The sequence below is a fragment of the Hyaena hyaena genome, unplaced genomic scaffold (assembly GCF_003009895.1).
Source record: "Hyaena hyaena isolate Hyena2069 unplaced genomic scaffold, ASM300989v1 scaffold_40, whole genome shotgun sequence".
Taxonomy (NCBI): domain Eukaryota; kingdom Metazoa; phylum Chordata; class Mammalia; order Carnivora; family Hyaenidae; genus Hyaena; species Hyaena hyaena.
The window spans coordinates 495544-504962 of NW_024080672.1; the positions used below are offsets into that span (position 1 = coordinate 495544).

General features: G+C 43.3%; 1 non-coding gene across 1 annotated transcript; it reads left to right on the top strand.

The window, feature by feature from the left end:
• The first annotated feature begins 8962 nt into the window (after positions 1-8962).
• Positions 8963-9070, top strand: LOC120230350. Its single transcript, XR_005527981.1, has one exon. It is a non-coding gene; the product is annotated as a U6 spliceosomal RNA (small nuclear RNA).
• The last annotated feature ends 349 nt before the right edge of the window (positions 9071-9419 follow it).

Below are 9419 nucleotides of genomic sequence, written 5' to 3' on the forward strand. Positions count from 1 at the left end.
GGACTCATAAATTTTGCAGCTGATCCTATTGAGAAGCAGATTGTAGATAGAACAATGGCTAAAAACACCACGTATAAATGAGTTGTGTGATCTTGGGTCAGTCACTTTGCCCCACTGAGCCTCAGCTGGGCTCAAATTTGGTGTTTCTCAACTCTGGATGTACCGTTGACTCACCAGAGGAGCTTTGGAGGGGTATCAATGTGCTAGAATCCATTTGGAAAGGGTACTGGCATCAGAATTGTTCTGAAGTTGCGTTTGAAGTTCTGCAGAGGATTCTGATGCAAAATTATTTCTGAAAATACAGCCTGGGTAATCTAAGCTCTGTTTTTGGTGATCATGTATTCATTTTCCTTGGTACCTGTTCAAATTCCTGTGATTATTGTATTCCATTCTGTAATACAGGCATGCTTGTTTTCATTTAAAGCTAACATTTTAAGTTTGTTATAATCTAGTAAAAGGACACTGCAGGAAGATGCATCATATTTAATTTGTGTATGACTCATGCCTTTGCCCCCTCAGATGTGTGTGCAACCCACTTTGACAGGCCCAGGCCTACACTGGTGATGGTCTTTAAGAACCCTTATTTTTTCAGTATTCTTTGGGCCTGTGGCCTGTCTCGCATAAATCTTTCCGTAGGTGGCTATGTTCACGTGAGAAAGGAATTCCTTAGATGTGTGTGTCCTGCCCTGCTAACATCACCAACCCTGTGCCTTCAAGGAAGTTCAATGTCTATTCTAAAGATCAAGGTCAAAACAGGGAGTGATGATTGGTGTAGGCCCAGGGAACGAATCTGAATTCTCAGCTATGCTCCAACAAGTTAACAAAAGAGTTGCACACTTAGTCACATCAGGAAACATCAGAACTGCTGAATAGTTTATACCAGGTTAGATGTCTTAGAGCTACCCTGGGATTACTCTCAACAAAAACATGAGAAAGGGCAGTTTGCCTTCCATAATCCCTCGTTCTTTTCAGAATCCCTCAAAATGACCAGTATGTTCAAAATGTATTCTGCCAGCCTAATTAGGCCTGCCCACTGGGGGATCAGTATATTACATAACCCAAACCACCTTTATTCTGTCACATAGCCTCCCTTGGAATAGGATTTGATAAACAAATTCTCACTAAAGTGTCAACGACTGATAGAGTCTACTTAGTTCTTTCCAAGAGTAGTATATTGCAACAAGGCTGCATTTACTTAATCCAAAAGAATGTGGCTTTAAGGTAGAATTTTAGGCACGAATGGCAATCAAGGATGGGTATAGTTAGACCCAGAGCAGGCTTCCTGGACCTCCTCAAATAACACGTCTCCTCTGGCCTTTGGCCATATGTTTGTCATTTAAGCAACAAATAATGCTATCAGCAGGCAAGTCTTTGAACATATGAAAGTATGTATTAAAAAATCAACCAACCAAATAAATATAAAACCCAAGGATATCATTTGAATTCCTACCCAATTGCTCAAAGATAGAAAGATAAATTAAAGGTGCTTCTGTAAAACCTGGCAGATAAACAAGGAGTTTAACATTAATGCTATGAAAATGAGTAAAGAAGCAAAAGGTGAATTGCAGCTAAGGATCTAAGCATAAAAGGCAAATCTGTGGCATCCCCAAAAACACTTGGGGTCCAAGAAACCAGCAAAGGGCCTTGAAAGATTTAATAGAGAAACCAGCCAAGGTACCCTGAGGAGAGGAACTAGGTATTGAAATGAAGCCCACACTCCCCTCAGCAGACCCTGGGTCCCACTACACAGGTATGTTCACCCAAAAGGAGCTCCTTTTTCTAATATGTCCTAATTTTCACAAAGATTTCTCATAAGCCAGCTGCAACCCTGGACCCAAACCCACTTAATCTGTGGTCTGTCCACAGAAAATTTAAAAGCAAGAATAGCCAAAGGAAGCAGAATGTCACAAAAATTCAGACCTAGACCCAACAAGGAAGGCATTGGGGGAAAAAAAAAGAGCAAGCAAGCAAAGGAATTGAAATTGGTAAAAAGAAACACATTTATTGTGTCTCTGAAATGTGTCCATGGTACCAGGTCGACCCTTGCCTGGAATAGACGAACAAGAAGTAACACGACCTAGCTCTCCTTCCTGCCAGGACTGACCTATAATTTGGGAACGATATAAAAGCAATCTGAGTGCAGGGATAAAGAGGGGGTACCTCTTGCAATCCACAAGCCAAAGAAGTTGCCCTTTTTTATTTTGCTAATTTAATGTGAAAGTGAAATGGGTTCCTTTGCAACCTTGACAGCTAGCTTTCTGGGAACGTGTCTAATATTGGACATAAAATGGAGACATGAATCGATGAGGCTCATTAATATTCATAGACAGCAGATTAAGGTTGGTGGAAAAAATTATTTATGAAGCCCGGGTATTGTCTTCCTCTCACCAAAAGGATTTTGTTTGGAGAGGATTGAATTGGGTGACAGGGCTATGACAGATTAGGTATGAATTTGCAGATTTCTTGGTTTATCTCCCACGGAAAAGAATCTAAAGCATTTGCAAGCAAAGAATGTGCTGGGCTGAGAGCAGTCAGTGCTTCAGCATCACGCGCCAGTAGGTGTAATGAGGTTCAGACACCACGGGCGTGAGGGAAAGCACTTGGAAGGAAATGAAGGAATGGATTGAGAGTGTGGTTATGTAACAAAGGAACAGGCTGAAAGCAAAATGGGGCTGGGCTGATGTCAAGAAAGGTAGGGGGATAAAACATAGCTGGTTCCTTTTTTATTATGCATGTGGGGGATTGGAGGTAGCACAAAATTGAATAATATGTAATTTACAATCTTTTCTCACATTAAATATGTATTTGTTGTGCTGCATAAGAAGCCTTTGTGTTATTTCTGACCGTAGTTAGTATATGCTGTTTTATAATCTAATAAAGAGTGACAGTCAATGAGTTAGGAAGGTGTCTCAGATCCTCAAATAAACTCTGTTAACAGTACTCTATACTTACACAATTTGAGGATTTATTGCTAGTCCCTTATCTCCGTGAGCCCTTTCCTCCTTTATCTTTCTGATCCTTTACAGGCTTGTGGAAATAAGCTGTAGACATCTGCTGAAATTTTAAAGTGACAGGTGAAATTTCTTTTTTCCAGAATTAAGCATTGAGAGTGGCAGAGTGAGAACCTTAGGATAAGACCTTGAATTGTTCCCTAGGGCGTACAACATGCCATGGATGTTTTTTAAAGGTGTTTTCTGTTGATTGTGCTTCAAAGCATGTAGTCCCCTATGCATGGACCCAGCACATTACAGTCTGTCGGTTGCCGTGGTATTGTAAACATAGTTGGAAAAGAGAGAGTAGTCCGTTTGGGACTGTCTATCAACAGGTCTTAATTTAAGTAAGATTTCCAGATCAATTAAGTTAAATTTTTTTTGGTGGATATGAACAGGTGGAATTTAAAAATGTGCTATCAGGAATTTGATAGGCCCATGTCTGAGGACAGTAGGCCCGGAGCCAATCTAAAGACAGCTTTAGGCAGCGGCTCCAAGGAGGTAGACAAAGTCAGGGTTTGGAAGCTGGAAGAATCTTTAGCCACGATGTGCCCTCATCTCTTCATTTTGAAAGTGTAGATGTGAAGACTGATAAAGAACGCAGCCAAATGGATAAACAGTGTGTGGTACATCCATGCAATGGAATATTATTCAGTCATAAAAAGGAATGAGGCACTGACATGTGCCTCAGCACGATGAACTCACCAAACTTCATGCTGGGTGAAATAAACCAGACTTAAAAGGCCACATATGTTATGGCTCCATCTCTAAGCAATGTCCAGACTAGACAAATCCAGAGAGACAGAAAGCAGATTAGTGATTGCCAGCAGCTGGAGGGGGGAGAATACAGTGGTTGACTACTAACAGATGGGGCCGCTTTGGGGAGTGATGGAAAGGTTCTGGAATTATATAGTGGTAGTGGGCACATGACCTTGTGAATATGTTAAAAATCCACTGAATTGCGGGGCACCTGGGTGGCTCAGTTGGTTAAGCATCCTACTCTTGGTTTTGGCTCAGTTTCATTCAAGCCCCGCTGACAGTGCAGAGCCTGTTGGGATTCTCTCTCTCCATCTCTCTCTCTCTATCCCTCCCCTGCCTGTGCTCTCTCTCTCTCTCTCAAAATAAATAAATAAATCATTTTTTTAAAAAAATCCACTGAATTGTACACTTTAATAGAGTGACTTTTATCTTGTATGACTTTTATCTCAATTTTTTACATTGAAAGAAAAAAGGCAAAAAGAAAAGAGGAGGGGACTTGACAGAGATGTTTAGCAAGGACAGGAACCTTGGCCTCCTCATCTGAAGGGAGGGTCGTTTCTGGAACCATGCTTTTAGGGTATAAAATAACATACATGAAATAACAAAGAAAACCAATTATATCAAAATGAAGTTATCAAAATATTCTTCAGACAACGGATTTGTGATCTAGTAACGCATGCACTTCTAGAGCGGCACATTAAGAAATAGTTACTAGCAGCTGGTCTGATGACTACCGTCATTTCAAAGTTGTGATGAACACACGTGATTTCACACAATCCCTTCAACCACCTCAATGGGTTGGGAAATCTGTGATTTCTGTTAATGATAAGATCACAGATACTAATGCTGGTTTGCTACTCACGTTCATAATTGAACAAAATGCTGAATTCCAGTTAGAAGGTAGTGAAAATAGAAATACCTATAATTTTTTCACCTCTGAGATCATAGACCCTCAAGTTATACTTATGGGTCACTTGGGCGTTCACAGACCCCAAGTTTAGAATCCCTACATTGCCCCACTTTGGATGGTATCCAGGAAAAAGTGCAAAGGACTCAAAATACTTAATAAGCCATTGTCGGTTAATTACTTAGGGAGGATGCTTTCCCATCGCAACCGCTAGCGAATAGCAAAAGCAGCATCTGAGGGCACTTCCTGTCATTCTTTGAAGAGCACATAATAAACTACCTGATGTAGTAGGCAGATAAGTCCCCGAAATGCAAATAGGCTTCATTGTGTTTGTGTCAACTACCAGGTTGTAGGGAATGCCAGTGTGCTGTCTGGAGAATGATTCTGAAGTTCTGTTTCCTGCTGGGGGTATGGGTAACTTCTGTGATGGGTCAGTGCGATGGCTTGATGTCTGCTCCGGAGCCCTGAAGGATTAACTCTAAGCCCTCCGTGCTGAGCAACTTCTTCCTAAACCTGCAGCCTCTCTCTTAATATCATTTGTGCCACCAGGAACCTTGACTTTAGCAATTCATTGCTTAGCAATTCTACACCAAATGTGTGATGTCAACACTCAGGTAAATTAGCCATGCAGACATTCAGGGTGGCTTTTCTTTTTAAAAACAAATCCCATTGTTTATAAGCATGACAATATGCTTCCAGTGAAATGAAGCTTATTAAGAAGCTATCATTTGGAGAACGATATTAACGCGTCGAGTTCCTTCAGAAACATGATATTTATCCTGTTTAAAATACTGTTAAGCTCTGCGTTTTGGTTTACTCAAGCCCCAAAAGTCCTTGCAGAATGAAGCGAAACTCACAGAGAAGCTTCCAGGCACCACCAACAGCCAAGGTTTGGATCTGCAGAGCCCCCAGGTCAAGTGTTTCCCCAGTTCTGTGGCTCTCCCTCCCAGGTGAGTCACAGCTTATCATGTAGCGAGTTTCTGGGTATCTGATCAACAGGGGGCCGCCTTCTAATCTCAGGTGTGGGTCCACTGCGTTTGGTCCTCTTCCTTTGGTTAGTGAAGAGAACAACTACTCAGCAAGGCCTGCAAGGGAACATGACTTCTGGAATGTGATTGTCTAAGTTGTTCTCCTCTGTGTACCACACAGATGAGGCCAACATGATGCATGTGTATTTACGCAAACGTGATGTCTTTGATTTGTGTGTATATATATCGTGTGTGTGCTCGCGTGCGTACATACAGATCTCCACTGTCCTTCTCTCTTTGGAATTGCTTTCCCCTCATTGTTCAGGATGAGATGGAAAAGAACATCCTCCAGCTGGTGTGTAGTCATCTCAATTCCCTGCCCCTTAACTTTAATCAGGTCTACTGGACAACTTAGCTTGGCCTTCCAGCTTCTACTTAACGATTCTTCAAGTTAAGAGTCTATCCTTCTAAATAAACTTATTAGCGGTGAATTTGACTCCTGATGCTTCCAAAGCCTGACCGTTAGTGTGTTTTGAGACTGGCAGGAAGCTCTCCCCCATCCATTCATCTCCCTCTCTTGTGAGTCTGAGGTTCCTTTGATTTTTTGACACTTCAGACAGGTTCCTGTAAGGTGAGAACACCTCCTGGAATGCAGTAAGAGGGTGGGGATACAAGAGCTTCCCTCCTTGCTCTGTCATCCAGGGCAGACTTCACTAACGGAACACAGTACTCTTTCCTATGAACCTGGGTCTGGCCTCAAAGTCCGTCTGAGGACAGCGAGCCAACAACGGAAGTCGACACTCAAGCGGAAGTCTCACCAACCTTACACTGAACCCACATCAATGAACAGTGAAGGCGTGAGGTTCACACAGCTGGTAACTCAACCATCGTGCCCTGAAAGACCATGACCCCAGCTAACACTTTAAAGTCAACGTGTGCTTCCTCAGCGAGGTAAGTGCTCGTGTTTGAGAGCTTCTTTTAAACCACCACAAAATATCCAAACTGTCCATTGATATATGTGGGAGAGCCTAATGGGAGAGGCTTGCTGGGGGCTGAGAGGTGTCAATGCCCTGTGCATGGGATATACACCGTTCCCCTGGCATGTCAAGCAGGTCCTGGCACAGACAGCCCCTCTGTCCCTGTCGTTCAGTGCACTGCCTCCTGGCCCCTGGGGTTGGCCAGCCCAGCCCCATCGGCCTGGGGGTGCCAGCTCTTCCATTTTCCCTAGACCTCCCCTGCCTTCTCCTCTGAACATCATTTTCCCACCTTCGTGTGAACCATGATCCCTCCCCCCTCCCCACTACCTTCACAAGCAAGTGTAGTTTTCTAGCACACCAGGCATTGTTTTAATCGTCAGTGGTGCACGATGCTTCAGCATTACAAAACCCCCCCTTCTCTCCACTGTTTGCTTAAGACTTTACAGCTTTCCTGACCATCATGCCAGCCATTGGACAGCGTTCCCCGGCCTCATTGAGATAATCCCCTCGCTTAACAGAGGCACTCATTTATACTTTTATACCGAACAACCCTGTCATAGATATCTCTCCTGGAGCCAAGCTCTTGTCTCCAGCCCAAAACCATGCCGCAGCACAGCCCCCACTGCTGTGCCATAAGCTTCTTGATTGTCTGATATCTCAGGGAGCAAAGGGTCACCCCGACTGTGGAAAGCAAGCCTGGCAGTGAGGTCAGTCCCATAAACTAGTGGCTTAACTTAGCTGCAGCCTCATATTCTGCACAAAAATCTCCCCCAGGGTTGTAGGCTTCCCAGGGCAGGGAAGAGAGTGAGGAATCCATTCTCCTGTCACCTCTCACCCAGGCAAAGAGGGGATCTAGACGATGGAATTCTACTCTTAGCTTTCATCTTCTAGAACGCAGGTCAGCCTGGGGCCTCCTGAGCCTCGTAGCTGGTAAGCATGACTTGGGAATCTGAGAATCTGCTGGTGGTGTGCAGGAAGTACAGTGGTGTGCAAAGCATGGGCGCCACCCCCGACCCCCGCCACTTCCCTGTCCCTGCCAGCCTGGAGACAGAAAGTGAGCTCAAAACAATCAGCCAAAGGGATCAACTGTTTCCCAGACATGGCTTCTGGAAGAAGTTGCAGCAAAATACTAAGGTGCCACGCAGCTAAGAAAAACATGGATAATCCCAAATGTTCACAGTTTCAAACTCTTTATGGTGTCTTTTCCACAGCCGCTATTCCAACAAGCAGAGGACCTGCTGGGCTGTGAAAAGGGCCCTAGATTTGGAATGAATAGCCCAGGGTTGAGTGCTGGCTCCTGCATTTGCGGGTGGTGTGACCTTGACCAAGTCCTGGGCAGAGTAATCTCATGGAATCCAAGTGCCCCACCGGTAAACAGGGAACCATTAGAATATTGTGTGCCTGTGGCAGTTATGAGGTTCCAATAGCGCGATGTAGGCTTGAAAGTCAATTATGTACTACGATTGGCATTACAGAGGCAAGGACTTCCTTTTTCTCCATATTTCAACAACCCGTGATCCTCTCGGGGCTCCCTCTCCCCCCAGCTCTCCTGCCTTGCTGTTTCCAGCATTCGCTGGGGCCACCCAAGGCCTGGTTAGTAGGGTGCTCAGTGGGGTGGATGGGGGGTGAATTCGTGATGCCTCCATCTCGCCCATGCAGATGGGTAAGGCAGCTGAAATTAATGACATTCCAAGCCACTGCAGCGCTCATCTGCTTAACAATCCAATTTCTAGGACATTTTAGAAGTTGTTAGCTGACTGCCAAAAATGAGGATCATTAAAAATAGATTCACAGCTGTTCAGGAAGCCAGAGATATAATTTTACCTTCATTATGCCTTATTGCAGATGTTATTGATTTAATCTCATTGCATTTTACTGTGTAATATCAATTCACACTGTCTTTGACTTGGAAATTAGGAACTGTATTTATTCTTCTTATTCTCATAGCGTAGCCATGCTTCGACTGACAGCCTCAATGACACCAGGCTCTAAGGTGGTGGCACCATTTAGGCAAGGCCTCATTGTCAGGGTGCAAAGCTAATTTAGTGTAGTTGCCCGAGAGAAAAATAATCTAAACATGAGGACACTGTGCCTTTTAGGAGTGGGTCTACCCACACAAATAATTTAAATACGTGAATCAAAAGAACACTTGGGTTTCCTTGCATGTCACCAAAACATTGGCTCGATGAATCTTTCACTTCTCGGGCAATTTTCTTTTATCTGGAAATTTCACACTGAAATTTGCTAGAGTAGAATTTTATCTGAAATAAATTAGAATATTGTTTCCCAAGAGGTGTTTCTCAGAACATTTGTCTTAAGATATTCTATGGTTTAAAAAAAAAGAAAGAAAGAAAAGGTCCAGTGTTCCTCCTTCAGAAGCACATATACTACAATTGGAATGATACAGAGAAGATAGCATGTACCCTGCTCTAGGATGACATGCAAATTCATGACATGTTCTGTATTTTTATATAAATAAAGTAAAATAGATTCTAAACTGAAAAGATCTGGGAGAGCCTACATGTTAAGTCCTTCTTTGAAGGTGTGACAATATATGGTGGTGTATTAAAGGCTCCAAGCATGATATAAATTTGCTTGACTTTGTTTAATCCAACATTTTCTAAACTAAAGTGATGCAGAAGTGTTTGTTTTCCCAGCCATTAATATCTCTGAGTGCTAATGTGCTTAGGAACACCATCTGGGAATCTCTGCTTTGAGACAGTACTGGAAGAGGTAAAGCCAGCTCATTCCTAGGAAGTCCTACACCTTTGTTGACTGCCAGAGTGGCCACCATCTTGAATCTAAAGGAGCCATTCCT